Source organism: Aegilops tauschii, chromosome 5 (genome assembly GCF_002575655.3).
Source record: "Aegilops tauschii subsp. strangulata cultivar AL8/78 chromosome 5, Aet v6.0, whole genome shotgun sequence".
Taxonomy (NCBI): domain Eukaryota; kingdom Viridiplantae; phylum Streptophyta; class Magnoliopsida; order Poales; family Poaceae; genus Aegilops; species Aegilops tauschii.
Window position 1 is genome coordinate 4,126,475 of NC_053039.3, and position 20,323 is coordinate 4,146,797.

Sequence of the window (20,323 nt, forward strand, 5' to 3'; positions counted from 1 at the left end):
TACAAACAGGGTATCTTGTGCTACGCGAGCTGCAGAACAAGCCAAACAGAAACCAATAGCTGCCACCAAACAAGCAGAGACAACCCTAGTTGTTGCAATACCTTCCACAGTACCACCAGCTGCATGAGTTACTCATTGGTCAACTCAGCTAGCAGCACGTTCCAAAGCTCCCGTGCCACCTGACACTACTTCTGAAGCACTCTTGACACAAGACGAGTTGGCAAGATCAGATGAACTTTGTGAGCTTCAACAGCAAGAAGGTAGTTGCTGGAGTCAAGTTACGGTTGCATGCTTCTTTATATGTGTCTCACAGTTTGCTGTACACTAACACTTCTTATGTTCGTTGTTGGACTAGCACCTAGGTGCAAGAGGAAACAAACATCAAGGATAATGCTCGATAGGTTAACTAAATCTAGAGGAGGAAGAATGGAGATCCGTTTTGAGGCAGGTTTAAAAAGGCCACGTGATGCTACAGAGTCAGCCAAGTTAGTATCAGAGGCAGCGGTTGCCATTATGTGTCATGTACGTATCCTCCCAACATGAATTTAGTACATGAATGACAAAGATGAAACCCAGTTCAACACCTTCCTCGACCATTTATCTGTAAGTATGGTAATGTATGGAAACTAGTAATATCGTCTTGATTTGTCCCATACTTTCTAGGTTGATGATAATGAGACTCCCATAATTTTCAACAGATGAGGTTCAAGTTGGTTAGCCAAGATGATGCAACCAGACAAGCTTGCACCCATGTTTTCAAGTCTGCTCCGCGACAGTATCGGTATAACTTGAGGAAAACTCACTTTGAAGGCAAGGCTAATAGTGAACTTGCCCAAACATCTCAAGTGGAAAATATTTCGGATGAAGACTGGAGAGGCCTCATTAAACACTGGTCTGATCCAAAGTATAAGGTACATTATATATATGTGATTAGATCACATGTTGAAGTCCTATTTACGCATGGGCCTCACAAGTCTATCTTCTTGTAGGTGAAATGTTCAAAGAACAAGGCCAACCGTACGAAAGTGAAATTCCAACAGACGACAGGATCTCATAGCTATATTGCACACTGCGAGGCTCTTGTAATTAGCTGCTATTTCACTCTTTTTGCTGTACCGTATTATCAGATCTATATTGACTTGTTCCAAATGCAGAGGAAAGCCCGCAAGGACCAAAAAGTAGCTGAACCAAATGTTGTGGAAATCTTCAAGGAATGTCACACCAGCAAGATGAAGGGCATGACTACACCTGTCAAAGCCGTTGTTGTAAGACCTTAATCCTCATGCCTTTTAACTACTAATTTCTCTGACTTGTGCCTTGAATTGCATGGTTTGCAACCAATGTCTATTACTCTTTTCAATTTTCTTAGCGTATCATTGCACCTTACAAGGTTTAAAAGAGAGGAGTGATGTTCCTTTGATCTTGATCTGTAATCTAGTTCCGTGCTGGACTTGCCCACACAACGTTACAATTGCCTGTTTGGTTGTTCTCAGTTCTTTCGTGATATGAATGATGTCATACTATGCTTACCGTATTATAAACTTTGTCTCATTATCCTTAGTTGTCAATACAATGTGAAGAAATAGACAATACATTAGCCATGATACATGGTCATATGTTTGGAACCAGGTTTTACTATGCACTTTGCAGTAAAATACAACTAATATTTTACAAGGGTTCACCAGAATAAGTTCAGCATATAGACCAAAGCTATTTTGTTTGGTTTTGCTGCCTCCTTAATATCTTCTGTTCTGGTACTACTAATGTAAAACCTCAACTTTTCAGCAAGCTATGGAAAAAATGGTGGAACCGCCACCTTCTGAAGGTGGCGAGGCAACTATAACCGCAATGTCAGCTCTTGCTGCAGTGGGTCAGTACCTGTCCACTAACAGTGGCAAAAGCACGTTCCTACGTAATACTGGGTTGGTTGTTAATGCAATCTCGTCCAAACTGCCTCATGATCAAGATATGCAAACTCAAAACAATGTTATATCTGCACTCCAAACACAAGTCCATTCCCTAACAGAGACCCTTTGTGAAACAAGGACAGACATTGTTCGATGTATCCAAGATATGCATGGTTTTGAAACCAGACTATTAGACATTTTCTATGTTGTTCAGGAGCCTAGGAGAAATGAAGGCGAAGGTTATAGTGCTCCATCGGACAATACAACATGAAAAAGTAACAGTCAGGTCAAATGAACTGAGCTTCTGAACTTCTGTTGGTGCATTTATCTGCCACACTGTTAACTTTTATGCCAACCTTTTGCTTTATAGTTGTAATTTGTTTTGTTGCGATACAAAATTTGTTCTTAACGGGCAGCCACCGGCTGAAGAAATAAGAAAGCAATTTTTGTATAGTGTAGGGTGTTCCCTATATTTGCACTGGTGGCGATCTCTGATGCGCAGTGGATGTAATATGTGCAATCGCCTTAATAGCCTAGCGTTAGTTTCGGGACTATTTATTTCCTAGTCTTCTTTTTCCCTGGTTTGCTAGTGGCCGCAACAACCATGGGCCATATACGGACCGTGGTAATCTTGACCCTGCTACAGGCCGTAGGATCCATGGGCCTCCTACGGGCCGTCGATACATGGGCCTCCAACAGGGCCGTAGAATCGGTTGGCCTCGGGCCGTCAAATAAATGGGTCTACATGGGCCGTAAACAGGCGTAATTGGTATCGGCCCAGCACGGTAACGGGCCGTTAATAGGCCGGAGGACAGCAAAGGCTTAATTCTGTCACAGGCATAACGGGCCGTTAACAGGCCGGAGAACGTATGGGCCGTCAGTAGGCTGAAAGCTAACACGGGCTGGAAACGGCCCATGTGAATCACGGGCCGTTAATGGGTACAAAGAAATTTACTGTTCATTATGGGCTAGAGTCACCGTGGGGCTCTAAAGGACCTAAAGATACCAAAGACCTCATATGGGCCGAAAGACGTCGTGGGCCATACATGGGCCAAAAGTGAAACGGGTTGGTGTTATATTCGACGGCCCACATGACGTTGTTGGGCCGATTTCGGGTAGGCCCTAACGGGCCGTGAGTTACCGGGCCGGTAAATGGGCTATTTGCGAAGAGACTGTTAACAGGCTTTTCATGGGCCAGCCCGCGAACTTTTGACCAAGTCAAATGGGTCGGCCTTTGTAAGATAAATGGGCCAGTGGTGGGCCGTCGCACATGTCGACATATCATAGGCGCCTATCTGACCCACTGACGAGCTGACACGTGTTTCCTCCGGCCAATCAGAATTTTACATATGGAAAATTCACATTGGTCCTGGCTGTTAACGGGTTATCGGATCCAAAACCGGACCCGATAGCTTAACGGCGACCCATTACGGTGGATGCCACGTGTCGGTCACCCTTGACGAAAGCACTTTTGTGACGCGCGGTTTATCGTCATGGAAGTGGACACTTCCATGATGATAATTTTGGTAATGTCATGGAACACTTCTATGACAACACATGTATGACTATCTTGATTCTGTCATAAAATCGTCATGGATGTACATGCATGACAGAAAACGTGACCTATTGTGACAAACACGTATCATCACGGAAGTGTTTTTTTTGCAGTTTATGGGCTCACAACGCAGTCGTAGGGAATGGCAACGGGCTCGGGGAGGGCTCGAGGTCGCCGGAATCGGTGGCGGCAGTGACGAACGGCGTCGGGGAAGAAGGGGTCGCGGGCACCGTCGTGGTGCTTCCCGGGCAAACGAACGGGCAGAGGCGACGAGGTCGAGCGCGGGGAGGCTTCCGGGCCGGTCGGAACGGCGAGAGGAGGGAAGCGCGTCGGGGCAGGGCAGGGCGAGGGCGTCGATGGCGACGACGACGAGGAGGCAGGGCGCGGCGATTGGAGAAACTAGGGAAAAATTCTAAGTATTGGCTTATATAGCCACATCTTTAGTCCCAGTTTGTGGCACGAATCAAGACCAATACCTTTAGTCCCGGTTCGTTGATACGTCTCCGTCGTATCTACTTTCCCAAACACTTTTGCCCTTGTTTTGGACTCTAACTTGCATGATTTGAATGGAACTAACCCGGACTGACGCTGTTTTTAGAAGACTTTCCATGGTGTTATTTATGTGCAGAAACAAAAGTTCTCGGAATGACCTGAAACTCCAAGGAACTTATTTTTGGAAAATAATAAAAATACTGGAAGAAGAATCCACGTCAGGGGGGGGCCTCCACCTGTCCACGAGGGTGGAGGGCGCGCCTGCCTCCCTTGGGCGCGCCCCCCTGCCTCGTGGGCCCCCTGACGCTCCACCGACCTCAACTCCAACTCCATATATTCGTGTTCGGGCAGAAAAAAATCAGAGAGAAGGATTCATCACGTTTTACGATATGGAGCCGCCGCCAAGCCCTAAAACCTCTCGGGAGGGCTGATCTGGAGTCCGTTCGGGGCTCCGGAGAGGGGGATCCGTTGCCGTCGTCATCATCAACCATCCTCCATCACCAATTTCATGATGCTCGTAGCCGTGCGTGAGTAATTCCATCGTAGGCCTGCTGGACGGTGATGGTTTGGATGAGATCTATCATGTAATCGAGTTAGTTTTTTTAGGGTTTGATCCCTAGTATCCACTATGTTCTGAGATTGATGTTGCTATGACTTTGCTATGCTTAATGCTTGTCACTAGGGCCCGAGTGCCATGATTTCAGATATGAACCTATTATGTTTTCATGAATATATGTGAGTTCTTGATCGTATCTTGCAAGTCTATAGTCACCTACTATGTGTTCTGATCCGGCAACCCCAAAGTGATAATAATCGGGACCACTCCCGGTGATGACCATAGTTTGAGGAGTTCATGTATTCACTATGTGTTAATGCTTTGTTCCGGTACTCTATTAAAAGGAGGCCTTAATATCCCTTAGTTTCCATTAGGACCCCGCTGCCACGGGAGGGTAAGAGAGAAGATGTCATGCAAGTTCTTTACCATAAGCACGTATGACTATATTCGGAATACCTGCCTACATTACATTGATGAATTGGAGCTAGTTCTGTGTCAGCCTATGTTATGACTGTTACATGATGAACCACATCCGGCATAATTCTCCATCACCGATCCAATGCCTACGAGCTTTTCACATATTGTTTTCCGCTTATTTACTTTTCCATTGCTATTGTTACAATCACTACAAAATACCAAAATATTACTTTGCTACTAAATACTTTGCTGCAGATATTAAGTTATCCAGGTGTGGTTGAATTGACAACTCAACTGCTAATACTTGAGAATATTCTTTGGCTCCCCTTGTGTCGAATCAATAAATTTGGGTTGAATACTCTACCCTCGAAAACTGTTGCGATCCCCTATACTTGTGGGTTATCAAGACTATTTTCTGGCGCCGTTGCCGGGGAGCATAGCTCTTTTCTTTGAGTCACTTGGGATTTATATCTGCTGGTCACTATGAAGAACTTGAAAGACGCTAAGACAACAATTTATCCCTAAACTACGAGGGGAGGTAAGGAACTGCCATCTAGCTCTGCACTTGATTCACCTTCTGTTTTGAGTAAGCTTGCGACACCTAAACCTGCTTCTGTTTGTTCTGATATGTCGCATGTTATTGATGATGCCACTTCTGCTATGCATGATACTTATGACGAAAGTACTTCTATGCTTGATATTACCGTGCCACTTGGTGAATTTCTTGATGAACAACTTTCTAGGGTTAGAGAGAAAGAAATTATTGAAACTAATAATATTGATGAAAGTGATGATGAAGACTCTCCCCCTAATAAATATGAATCTCCTGTTATTCCTGAGGGTTATGTTTTTGAAAAAGAAGCTGCTTTAGCTATTTTAGCTTGCAAAGATAGATATGAGCTCAAGAGGTTATTAGCTAAATGGAAGCAGCAATCTCTTAATGCTAGAATGAAACCTGACCCTGCTTTTGCTACTTCACCTATCTGTGTTACTGATAAGGATTATGAATTCTCTGTTGATCCTGATATAATTACTTTGGTTGAATCTGATCCTTTTCATGGCTATGAATCTGAAACTGTTGTGGCACATCTTACTAAATTAAATGATATAGCCACCCTGTTCACTAATGATGAGAAATCTCGCTACCTATATATCCTTAAAATATTTCTATTCTCATTAAAGGGTGATGCTAAGATATGGTTTAATTCTCTTGATCCTGGTTGTGTGCGTAGTCCCCAGGATATGATTTATTACTTCTCTGCTAAATATTTCCCGGCTCATAAAAACAAGCTGGTTTAAGGGAAATATATAATTTTGTGCAAATTGAAAAAGAGAGCCTTCCACAAGCTTGGGGGAGGCTTCTCCGATTACTTAATGCTTTGCCTGATCATCCTCTTAAGAAAAATGAAATACTTGATATCTTTTATAATGGACTAACCGATGCTTCCAGAGATTACCTGGATAGTTGTGCTGGTTCTGTTTTCAGGGAAAGAACACCGAAAGAAGCTGAAATTCTATTGAATAATATGTTGACAAATGAAAATAATTGGACACTTCCTGAGCCAGCTCCTGAGCCTATTCCTAAACCAACTCCAAAGAAGAGAGGTGTTCTATTTCTCAGTCCTGAAGATATGCAAGAGGTAAAGAAATCTATGAAAGAAAAGGGTATTAAAGCTGAAGATGTTAAGAATTTACCTCCTATTGAAGAAATACATGGTCTTAATTTACCGCCTGTTGAAGAAATATGTGATCCTAATCCATTACCTATTGAAGAAACACATGGTCTTGATAACCCGACACGGGTAGTAAAGGTAAATTCTCTCTATAGATTTGATGAAGGTGATATTCCTCACTATAAGTCTACTAGACAATGCTTAGAAGAGTTTGATAATTTTATTGTCAAACAAGAAAACTTCAATGCTTATTTTGGTAGACAATTGAAATACAATTCCGATACGCTTGAACACTTGGGTGATTATATGTCTAGAGTTAAAGGTGAACTTAAACTCATTAGTAAACATGCTTCTATGGTTACCACTCAAGTAGAACAAGTACTTCAAGCTCAGAATGATTTGCTCAATGAATTGAATAGTAAAAAATGATTATGTTGTTAGAGTGGCTACTAGAACTGGTAAGATGACTCAGGAACCTTTGTATCCTGAAGGCCACCCTAGGAGAATTGAACAAGATTCTCAGAGAAATAATATTGATGCACCTAGTCCTTCTAAAAAGAAGAAAAAGAAAAATGATAGGACTTTGCATGCTTCTAGTGAACCTATTGCTGAACCACCTGAGAATCCAAATGATATATCTATTTCTGATGCTGAAACACAATCTGGTAATGAACATGAACCTAATGAAAATGTTAATGATGATGTTCATGATGATGCTCAACCTAGTAATGATAATGATGTAGAAATTGAACCTGCTGTTGATCTTGATAACCCACAATCAAAGAATCAACGTTATGATAAGAGAGACTTTGTTTCTAGGAAACATGGTAAACAAAGAGAACCTTGGGTTCAGAAACCCATGCCTTTTCCTCCCAAACCATCCAAGAAAAAGGATGATGAGGATTTTGAGTGCTTTGCTGAAATGATTAGACCTATCTTTTTGCGTATGCGATTAACTGATATGCTCAAAATGAATCCTTATGCTAAGTATATGAAAGATATTGTCACTAATAAAAGAAAGATACCAGAAGCTGAAATTTCCACCATGCTAACTAATTACACTTTTAAGGGTGGAATACCAAAGAAACTTGGAGATCCAGGAGTACCAACGATACCATGCTCCATTAAAAGAAACTATGTTAAAACTGCTTTATGTGATCTTGGAGCCGGTGTTAGTGTTATGCCTCTCTCTTTATATCGTAGACTTGATTTGAATAAGTTGACACCTACCGAAATATCTTTGCAAATGGCTGATAAATCAACTGCTATACCTGCCTCCGGTATCTGTGAGGACGTGCCTGTTGTAGTTGCAAATATTACTATTTTAACGGACTTTGTTATTCTTGATATTCCCGAGGACGATAGTATGTCTATTATTCTTGGAAGTCCTTTTTTGAATACTGCAGGGGCTGTTATTGATTGCAACAAAGGCAATGTCACTTTTCATGTTAATGGTAATGAGCATATGGTACACTTTCCGAGGAAACAACCTCAAGTCCACAGTATCAATAGGGCCGGTCCATAGATAATCGGGGCCCTGGGGCGAGACGATAAAAAGGGGCCCTTGTGGACAAATAAAAATTCAGAATGTATTGTATTTTGACAACAATTTATTACATCGTATAGATTGATGGTCTTTGAACTAAAACCACAAGGGAGGTGAAAAAACACATGCCACCAAAATAAAAATGGGGCCCTTGTGGTGAATATGCCACAAGGGAGGTGAATATAATGTATTGACAAGGAAGTGAAAAAGACAGACGCCACAAATTATTTATTTGTAATGGTCCAGAGAACTACATCATAATAGTATGGAAACAACATAATTCTACAAAAGATCGCTCTTGTAAGTGGCACAAAGAGACTAGCATCTCGCTCTTCTAATTATGAAAACCTTGTCAAAACTGATAGCAACTTGGAGAGTTTGTGTTATCATGAGAACTTACATTACTTTCTATCTCTCCTTCGTCACTCGATGTCTTCATGCGAAGAAAGCGTATCCAAAGCTTCCATCGTATGATGATCCGATCTCGTTGTTTCTCCTAACACTTCTGGAAGAAAAGTCATCAATAACCACATCAGTATTTATTTCATTCAACATTCTTTCTCAATGCATAAAGTATCCAGACCATTCAATCTTTCCTGTGACATTGATGATCTCAAATAGTTTCCCAATAACTTCAACTTTGATAAACTGCATTCAGTTGATGCTACAGTGACTGCTACAGTAAATAAAATTCGATAAGTTATTAATATATTTGAAAAGGAAGGTGAATAAAAATGTGAACTAAAATGGGGCCCTTGTGGACAAAAATAATTCAGAATATATTGTTTTTCACTTCCTTTTCTCACTGGTAATTTTTTTTAAAGACATATCACCAAACAATTACAGAAAAACAGTGAATACTAGGGGCAAAAGCACCTGAATATGGGCATATGGCTTGATGTCGAATTGACGATGTAGCTTTCCAGATCTGCAAGGCTGCAACACTCATTCCCCGTACCCCCTTCTCATCCCTGGATCCAATGAAGCTTTGAAGAACAGGCCAACAGAGTAGGAACTAGGAAGAGAAGAATCAGATGGAGCAATCAGAGGCGCAGCGCCGGGGTATTTAATAGTAAATCAAAAGAGTACTTCATTAGGGGAAGGACGTACACGTACCATCTCTGATGGCTGATGCCACAAACGTCTACTTGACGGGGAACGTTGAGGATGCAAAGAGAGATAATTGGGGAAGGGAATAGCACCATTGGTCTCCATTAATGGATGCACGGAGCGACGCATCGAATTTGGAAGCGGCACTCTTCTCTGGGATTGGAGAATTTGGGGAGGAGCCGAGGAGGCTAGCAGACTGGAGGAGATCGATGGAGCGCTGCATCAGCGTAGCGATCGATTCTTTCAGCCCATGAGTGCTAGCTACGTGATGGGCTTTGGCCTTATTGTATATTGTACTACTACCTAGGCCGGGCCCCCTGCCTCCCAGGGGCCCGGGGCGGTCGTCCCGTTGCCCCGCCCTATGGGCCGGCCCTGAGTATCAATTCTATTGGAAAAATTCCATAGATTATTTTTGGAGGTTTTGAATTTCCTCTTCCTACTGTCAAAAAGAAATATGATATTCTTATTATCCCCGTTGAGGTAACATAGTGTCATTCGAAATTTCTCCGGTTCCATGTTATTCGGAATGAGTTTGTTAACAAGACTTGATCAACCTTGTTAGTGGATTCCTTTTGACGAGCATGAGATGGATGAAACTAGAAGGCACAACCTTCTGTACTCTCTCTCTAATTTCTGTTATTTAGTTGAAATAAAGTAAAAATAGTATTTTCCTGTCTGTTTTCTGATTTATCCGTGCAATATAAAAATACCCCGAAAATAAAAGTTCTCCAAATGCCCTGAAAATGGAATATGATTTTTTCTGGAATATTTGAGAATATCTGGCACTCAGAACACAGCAGGAGGGGCAAGCACCTGGCCACGAGGGTGGAGGGCGAGCCCTACCCCCCTGGGCACGCCCCCCTGCCTCGTGGGCCCACGGTGGCTCCCCTCCACTTATTCCTGCACCCACACACTTCTTCTTCCTCCCAAAATAATCACCATCCAGCTCAAGCACGAGTTCTAGCTCATTTTGTTGCGTTTTTCGATCTCCTTGCTCAAAGCACCTCTCGCAAAACTGCTTGGGGAGATTGTTCCTTGGTATGTGACTCCTCCATTGGTCCAATTAGTTTTTGTTCTAGTGCTTTATTCATTGCAAATTTGTGCTGCCTAGGTGACCATGTTCTTGAGCTTGCATGTTAAATTCATATGGTTCCAAGTAGTTCTAATGCATGATATAGGCTCTAGGCACTTGTAGGAGTAGTTGCTATCAATTTTGCTGAGCTTGGTTCACTTTTATTTGAAGTTACTAAAAATTTCAGAAATTTTTCAGAGGGAGAAATATGCTTAGGAAAATGTTCCAAGGTGGTTCTTCAAGGAAGCAAGGACCCAGGCTTGCAATGCGTGATGCTGACGATGAGCCACCAAGGGACGCTCCAGTGCGGCCTTGTGAATGGCCTTCAGAAAACTTTATGGATCGAGTGGGAATCAAGGAAGAATTTAATGCATATTTGCGTAACGCTGATCTTGTGAGCTTCGTAGCAGAGAAGTGCCGCCAATACCACTATCTCACTAGTTCATTTGTGAGGAGGTTTGAATTTTCATCTTCACGTAATTCTCCAACTGTCCTGTTTCATCTATGAAAAATCTTATACGATGGACTTAGAGGATTTTACCACTGCTTGCAAACTTCCACAATGGGGTAGTGCTAGTGAACCCCGCAAATCTGAATTTAGAAATTTTCTTGCTAGTATAACTGTGGGGGAATCTAGAGACATAGCACAAGCTACCATAGGGAGCATTCATTTTCCTGCTATACATTATTTTGCTCTCTTCATTGGTAGGTGCATAAATGGTAAAGATGAAGCATGTCTCATGTGTGTCCCTGATGTCAGTATTCTTAGGAGTGCTGTGTTAGGAAACAAATCTTATAATTTGGGAGCCATTGTTGCACGTAGGTTGCATCATAATAGATTTAATGGAGATTTTTTTGGTGGAATTTATGCAACCCGCTTAGCTAATTTTCTTGCTGTGGACATACGTAATGATGATATTGAATTGCCTCCTGCTTACCTAGACATTAATGCTATGGTTCACCACCAGTTTGTTGAGAGGAATGAATCACCTCTCCATTACCGCTTAATCTTTGACAGACGTCGTGCTGTCCGTATTACTCTCCCTGCTCCTGCCTTCTTTGATTACCAGGAAAAAGGAAGATATGTTATTACCAGATAGGAGGCAGATGAGTACGAGAGGAGGGCGGAGGCCGCTCGCCGCCACGCTGCAGCTCAGGAGGCAATAGCCGCTGCATCTCAGTACGACCCTGGCTACAACTATGGATATCCGCCAGGCCATCCGTGGCAATAAACCAACTTAGGCCAAAATCCTAAGCTTGGGGGAGTACGTATTTCTCACCGACATTACATTTATGTTCACACACTCATTGCTAAATGTCGGTGCTCATACTTTGTCACTGTAATATCCATGCTAGTTTATTTTCTTTTTCTTGCTTTCTTCTTGTGTGTTTAATAAACCTTAAGAAAAACCAAAAAAAATTAGTGTAGCTTTTAGTTAGTTTACTTTTCTTGTTGTAGTAGTAATAATTAAAAAGAAAACCCAAAAAGATTTCCCATTCTTCTTTTTGCCTGTTGGGAGCTTTCCCGTGAAAATAGTTTTATTTCTTTTCTTTTCTTTGGGGGTCGATAGGAGAAGACCATAATTAAATTGTTGAAATGGCTCTTATATGCATTATTGTTGATTTAACCAAGAGCCCATATTGCCTTGTCTTCTCCTGTTTATTGAATGCTTGTAGATTCTAGCTTAGTCCAATGCACGTGCACTCTTATTATTTTTACATCGTTCGGTCGTGCAAGTGAAAGGCAATTATGACGATATATGATGGACTGGCTGAGATGAGAGAAGCTGGTATGAACTCGACCTCTCTTGTTTTTGTAAATATGATGAGTTCATCGTTCCTGATTCAGCCTATTATGAATAAACATGTTTGCAATGACAATTAGAGATCATAGTTACTTATGCCATGCTTGATTAGCTATGAGTTATAATGGTTTACCTTGCGTGCCAACATGCTATTAAAATGGTTGTGATGTGGTATAGTGGGGTGGTATCCTCCTTTGAATGATTTAAGTGACTCGACTTGGCACATGTTCACGCATGTAGTTGAAACAAATCAACACAGCCTTCACGATATTTATGTTCATGGTGGATTATATCCTACTCATGCTCGTACTCAATGTCTATTAATTTTAATGCATGTTCATGACTGTTGTCGCTCTCTAGTTGGTTGCTTCCAAGTATTTTACTAGCCTTCACTTGTACTAAGCGGGAATACTGCTTGTGCATCCAATCCCTTAACCCCAAAGTTATGCCTTATGAGTCCACCACACCTTCCTATATGCGGTATCTACCTGCCGTTCCAAGTGAATTTGTATGTGCCAAACTCTAAACCTTCAAATGAAATTCTGTTTTGTATGCTCGAATAGCTCATGTATCAACTAGGGCTGTCTGTATCTTCCATGCTAGGCGGGTTATTCTCAAGAGGACTGGACACCGCTCCTCACTCACGAGAAAATGGCTGGTCACCGGGATGCCCAGTCCCATGCTTTATGCAAACTAAATCAAAATAACTGCAAACAAAACTCCCTTGGGACTGTTGCTAGTTGGAGGCACTCGTTGTTTCGAGCAAGCCATGGAATGATGCTTGTTGGTGGAGGGGGAGTATAAACTTTACCATTCTGTTTGGGAACCGCCTATAATGTGTGTAGCATGGAAGATATCGCCATCTCTTGGTTGTTATGTTGACAATGAAAGTATGCCGCTCAAAATATTATTTATCTCTACTTTAAAACCGAGCTCTGGCACCTCTACAAATCCCTGCTTCCCTCTACGAAGGGCCTATCTATTTACTTTTATGTTGAGTCATCACCCTCTTATTAAAAAGCACTAGCTGGAGAGCGCTGCTGTCATTTGCATCCATTACTATTAATTTATATTGGGAATGACTATGACTGGATCTCTTTTACCATGAATTACAATGTCTAGTCAGTCCTTGATCTTTAAAGGTGCTCTGCATTTATGTTTTGCGGTCTCAGAAAGGGCTAGCGAGATACCATCCTGTTATATCATATCATGATTGTTTTGAGAAAGTGTTGTCATCCGAGATTTATTATTATGGCTCGCTAGTTGATTATGCCATTGATATGAGTAACATGAGACCTAAGAGTTATTGTGAATGTGGTTAGTCATAATATTTGCCGAAAACTTGAATGTTGGCTTTACATATTTACAACAACAAGAGCAAAAAAAGTTTGTAAAAGTTTTCTTTATCACTTTCAGTTTATCAACTGAATTGCTTGAGAACAAGCAAAGGTTTAAGCATGGGGGAGTTGATACGTCTCCGTCGTATCTACTTTTCCAAACACTTTTGCCCTTGTTTTGGACTCTAACTTGCATGATTTGAATGGAACTAACCCAGACTGACGCTGTTCTTAGCAGACTTTCCACGGTGTTATTTATGTGCAGAAACAAAAGTTCTCGGAATGACCTGAAACTCCATGGAACTTATTTTTGGAAAATAATAAAAATACTGGAAGAAGAATCCACGTCAGGCGGGCCTCCACCTGTCCACGAGGGTGGAGGGCGCGCCTGCCCCCCTTGGGCGCGCCCCTGCCTCGTGGGCCCCTTGACGCTCCACCGACCTCAACTCCAACTCCATATATTCGTGTTCGGGGAGATAAAAATTCAGAGAGAAGGATTCATCGCGTTTTACGATACGGAGCCACCGCCAAGCCCTAAAACCTCTCGGGAGGGCTGATCTGGAGTCCGTTCGGGGCTCCGAAGAGGGGGATCCGTCGCCGTCGTCATCATCAACCATCCTCCATCACCAATTACATGATGCTCACAGCCGTGCGTGAGTAATTCCATCGTAGGCCTGCTGGACGGTGAGGGGTTGGATGCGATCTATCATGTAATCGTGTTAGTTTTGTTAGGGTTTGATCCCTAGTATCCACTATGTTCTGAGATTGATGTTGCTATGACTTTGCTATGCTTAATGCTTGTCACTAGGGCCTGAGTGCCATGATTTCAGATCTGAACCTATTATGTTTTCATGAATATATGTGAGTTCTTGATCGTATCTTGCAAGTCTATAGTCACCTACTATGTGTTATGATCCGGCAACCCCGAAGTGACAATAATCGGGACCACTCCCGGTGATGACCATAGTTTGACGAGTTCATGTATTCACTATGTGTTAATGCTTTGTTCTGGTACTCTATTAAAAGGAGGCCTTAATATCCCTTAGTTTCCGTTAGGACCCCGCTGCCATAGGAGGGTAGGACAAAAGATGTCATGCAAGTTCTTTACCATAAGCACGTATGACTATATTCGGAATACATGCCTACATTACATTGATGGATTGGAGCTAGTTCTGTGTCACCCTATGTTATGACTGTTACATGATGAACCATATCCGGCATAATTCTCTATCACCGATCCAATGCCTACGAGCGTTTCACATATTGTTTTCCGCTTTTTTAATTTCTCGTTGCTATTGTTACAATCACTACGAAATACCAAAATATTACTTTGCTACTAAATACTTTGCTGCAGATATTAAGTTATCCAGGTGTGGTTGAATTGACAACTCAACTGGTAATACTTGAGAATATTCTTTGGCTCCCCTTGTGTCGAATCAATAAATTCGGGTTGAATACTCTACCCTCGAAAACTGTTGCGATCCCCTATACTTGTGGGTTATCATTCGTGCCACCAACTGGGACCAAAGGTCTCTTTTCGTCAGCCCAAAGTGCGGGAAGCAGAGATCTTTGGTCCCGGTTGGTGGCAGGAACCGGGACCAAAGGGTAGCATTGGTCCCGGTTGGTGCCACCAACCGGGACCGATGGTTGGTGCAGCCCGGGGCCAAAAGTTTAGTCCCACCTCGCTAGCTGAGAGGGCTCGAGAGTTATTTACAAGCACTGTTGCTCTAACCCTCTCGTGCTCCTCTCAACTGCAGGCTTACGAGCCTAATGTCACACTCCTCTGCCTGTGGGCCTACTGTGCCTGCTGTGGGCCTGAATCCTGGCCCAATGGGTTTCTAGTCGTATTCAAGCTGTGGTGGCCCAGTAGGCGGCATTTTTTTTAAAAAAAAAATCCAGTTTTTTTGTTTTCTTTGATGCTTTATTTATTTTCTTTTGTTTGTACTTACTAAATACTTATATTTTTCAGTGATTATTTTTTCTTTTAGGTCACAAAAATTATAAACTTTCTGTTAGTGCCATTAGTTTTCAAATTTGAATAGTCTAAATTTGAATTCTTTTAAATTTGTGTGAATCACTAGTTTGTGAATAACTTTACTATAAAATATATTTTTGAGTGATTCTTTTTCCTGCTATTTAATCTTACTTTGTTTTATCATTATATTCAATTTGGTAATTTCTAGGTTATTTTAAATGTCTATTTTAATGAAAAACAGATTTTGTTTTTAGTTTGCTATTAAAGTTTCTAACAAAAAAATCCTTTATGAAAATTCTTTTTGCTATTAATGTTTTGAACAAAAAAATACTTTGATAATTTTAGTTGCATAAATTTTACAAAAATTAAGTTTCAAAAATACTAGAGGTTTATAAAATCTTTTTAGTTGATTCCTTTTGCTATTAGAATTTTATAAAAGCTTTTTAGTTGATTCTTTTGCTATTGAAGAATATTATAGTTTTGTTTTAGTTGATCATAAAGAATAGTTTAATTGATTATTTTTACTTCATTCTTTTTGCTATGAGAGTTTCATAAAAAAATTCTAGTTTATTTTTTTTGCTATTAGTTCATTCTTTGAGCTAAATGGCCCTGAAATTGAAAAGCACAGCAAATGAACTCTGAAAAGGTTGAAAGTTGGCAATGTATCATCATTTCACCCATATAGTATGTGCTAAAAAGTTGAGAGGGTTACGCCAAAAGCTGGATGCACTTCGTGTACAAAATGGACAATCTCTTTCGAAGTATCAGGGTTTCATACGAAAACTCATCTGTTACAAACGGATTTCGTTTTTTTTAACTTCTTTGAACTCCAGAATTTTTGTGTGTTAAAAATGCACCATTCAAAGCCACATCATCAATTGTCAACCCTTTCTGACTTCATTTGGTATTTTTCATGCATTTGGTGATTTTTTTGAGCTAAATGACCCTGAAATTGAAAAGCAGTACAAATGAACTCTGAAAAGGTTGAAAGTTGGCATGGTATCATCATTTCACCCACATAGTATGTTCTTAAAAGTTGAGAGGGTTACGGCAAAAGCTCGATGCACTTCGTGTACAAAACGGACAATCTCTTTCGAACACTAGTAGAAAAAGGGCCTAATGTGAAGCACTTTAGTCCCGGTTTGTAACTGAACCGACACTAATGTGCTCATTAGTGCCGGTTCCAACGGTTAGGCGGTCGGCGATCATTAGTACCGGTTCGTGGCAAACCTTTAGTACCGGCTCTGCCACGAACCGGTACTAAAGACGTGGTGGCAGGCTTGTTTTCAGGCTGGGGCCCCACCAGCACCTTTAGTACCGGTTGGTTATATGAACCGGGACTAGAGATGCACCTTTAGTTCTGGTTCGTATAACCAACTGGTACTAAAGGTCATCCTATATAAACCCCTTCGTCGAGCCCGAGCGCTCTGTTCTTCCCCTTTCCCCTCTCCTCTGTTTTCTTCCTCTTCCTCTCGAGCTCACACTCCATTTTTGCCAAAATTTGTGAAGATTTGAAGGCACCCCATCCATCCAAGTGATCACAAAGGTTAGCAACTTTGTCCCTTCATCTCTCGTTGCTAGATTAGCTCTTGCAATGCTCTATAAGTATAGTGATTTGTGGGTTTTATTTTGGGAGGACTTATATGTGGTAGTATTTGATTTATATGCAATTTGAGGTCAAAATAACTCTTAGCTTGCATATGTAGGTGTGGTTTACTTAGTGCCTTCCCGTCTCCATCCTAACCACCGTCGATCGCTCGCACTGTCCCGTCACCGGCACCACCTTGTGGTGAGCCTCTTGTTCTTATCTTTTTTATATAAAAAAAATCATGTTTGTGTGATTTAGATATATAGTTGTTACTCATATAATTATCTTAGCTGTACGTTGTTTGTTATAAATAGTGCCATGGTTTTGATATCCGTCCCCGTCAGCCCTCGTCCGGGTTATGATTCTGATGTGGTCTATTCTCTTTTATAACTATTTTTTGCATTTCATGTTTATGAAAAATTATGCCCATCAAGTTGACATAGATATTTTTATCTAGGAGGTATGTGAACCGGAAATTCCAACCGACCCTATTGTCGAGAGGTTAAATTTAGTTGAAAGAGAAAATGAGTATTTGAAAGAAAAATTGAAAAGAACTGAGGGGGGAGAAGATGGAATAGGAGTTGCATGTTGCTGATGTCGCCGATGATCACAAGATCAAGATGGATAAAATGCGCTTGAAGATTAGAAAGATCAGAAAATATGCCATTGATAGTGAGGCTTGGTATCATTATGCTGTTGGATCAATTGTTACCTTAGTTGCGATCTTGATCGCATTTGTTGTTGCATTTAAATGCTTTAGCTAGAGATTTATTTGTCTCTTGAATTTAAGTGTTGTATGAACTTGTATTAATTTGGTCTATTCGGTGTTGTGTAATGAAGATGAGCCGGCAATGGATGTAGGATGACCGATGCTCTCCCCAGTTTGTTAATGGCGTGCAAACTTTTCTGCTTGCGACTGAGGCAAACAAGCGGGTGGATGGTTTTATGCCTTGTCCATGTGCTGGCTGTAAGAATGATCAGAATTACTCTAAGTCAAGAACCATTCACGTCCACCTGTTTGAGTCTGGTTTAATGCCCCACTATAATGTTTGGACCAAGCACAGAGAAAGAGGGGTTATATGGAAGACGATGAAGAAGAAGAGGACGACAACAACTATCATGGCCATGGGTTCCCTGAATATGATAGTACAACAATGGGGGAAGAAGCTGAGTCGGCAATGCGGGAAGAAGCTGAAGAAGAGCCATCAGATGAGCCCGCTGATGATCTAGGTCGGGCCATTGTCGATGCAAAGAGAAACTGCGCAAGTGAAAAGGAGAAGAAGAAGTTGCAGCGCATGTTAGAGGATCACAAGAAACTGTTGTACCCGATTTGCGAAGCTGACAAGAAAAAGCTGGGCACCACACTGGAATTGCTGCAATGGAAGGCAGAGAATGGTGTATCTGACAAGGGATTTGGAAAGTTGCTGATAATGTTAAAGAAGATGCTTCCAAAGGACAACGAATTGCCCGAGAGTACGTATGAAGCAAACAAGGTTGTCTGTCCTCTAGGGTTAGAGGTGCAGAACATACATGCATGCCCTAATGACTGCAACCTCTACCGCGGTGAGTACGAGTATTTGAACGCGTGCCCGGTATGAGGTGCATTGCGCTATAAGATCAGCCACGATGACCCTGGTGATGTCGAGGGCGAAAGCCCCAGGAAGAAGATTCCTGCCAAGGTGATGTGGTATGCTCCTAGAATACCATGGTTGGAACGTTCGTTCCAAAACAAAGAGCATGCCAAGTTGATGCCATGGCACAGAGAAGGCCGTAAGAAAGACGAGAAGTTGGGAGTACCCGTTGATGGGTTGCAGTGGAGAAAAATCGAGAGAAAGTACTGGGAGGACTTTGCAAGTGATGCAAGGAACGTATGGTTTGGTCTAAGCGTAGATGGCATTAATCCTTTTGGGGAGCAGAGCAGCAACCATAGCACCTAGCCTGTGACTCTATGTATGTATAACCTTCCTCCTTGGTTGTGCATGAAGCGGAAGTTCATTATGATGCCAGTGCTCATCCAAGGCCCTAAGCAACCCGGCAACATCATTGATGTGTACCTAAGGCAATTAGTTGAAGAACTCTTACAGTTGTCAAATTACGTGCGTGGGATGAGCACAAACAGGAAGAATTTGACCAACATGCGTTGCTGTTTGTGAGCATCAATGATTGGCCTGCTCTCAGTAACCTTTCAGGACAGACAAACAAGGGATACCACGCATGCACCCACTGTTTGCATGATACCAACAGTATATATTTGGATAATTGTAGGAAGAATGTGTACTTGGGACATCGTCAATTTCTTCCAAGTAGGCATCCCGTAAGAAAGAAAGGCAAGCATTTCAAAGGTGAGGCAGATCACCGGACGAAGCTTCATCACCGTACTGGTGATGATGTACATGATATGGTCAAGGATTTGAAGGTAATCTTTGGAAAGGGTCCTGGCGGACAATCTGTTCTGAATGACGCTGACGGACGTGCACCCAGGTGGAAGAAGAAATCTATATTTTGGAACCTTCCCTATTGGAAAGACCTAGAGGTCTGCTCTGCAATCGACGTGATGCACGTGAGGAAGAATCTTTGCGTGACCCTGCTTGGCTTCTTGGGCATGTATGGGAAGACAAAAGATACACCGGAGGCATGGGAGGACCAGCAACGTATGCACAGAAAATACGGCATACATCAGGGTCATGCCAGCTACGCTCTTACCAAAGAAGAGAAGGAAATCTTCTTTGAATGCCTGCTCAATATGAAGGTCCCGTCTGGCTTCTCGTCGAATATAAAGGGAATAGTAAATATGGTAGAGAAAAAGTTCCAGAACCTAAAGTCTCATGATTGCCACGTGATTATGACGCAACTGCTTCCGGTTGCATTGAGGGGGCTTCTACCAGAAAATGTTCGATTATCCATTGTGAAGCTATGTGCATTCCGCAATGCAATCTCTCAGATGGTAATCGATCTAGAAATCATACCAAGGTTAGAGAATGATTTGGTGCAATGTCTTGTCAGTTTCGAGTTGGTGTTCCCACCATCCTTCTTCAACATCATGACGCACGTCCTACTTCACCTATGCGAAGAGATTAACGTTCTGGGTCCTGTATTTCTACACAATATGTTCCCCTTTGGGAGGTTCATGGGAGTCTTAAAGAAATATGTTCATAACCGTGCTAGGCCAGAAGGAAGCATCTCCAAGGGCCATGAAAATGAGGAGGTCATTGAGTTTTGTATTGACTTTATTCCCGACCTTAAGCCGATTGGTCCTCTGAATCACAGCATAAGGGCAGACTGGGTAGAGC

General features: G+C 41.9%; 1 pseudogene; it reads left to right on the forward strand.

Moving 5' to 3' along the window:
- The first annotated feature begins 17,873 nt into the window (after window positions 1-17,873).
- On the forward strand, window positions 17,874-20,305 carry LOC141022242 (uncharacterized; annotated as a pseudogene).
- Window positions 20,306-20,323: the final 18 nt, after the last annotated feature.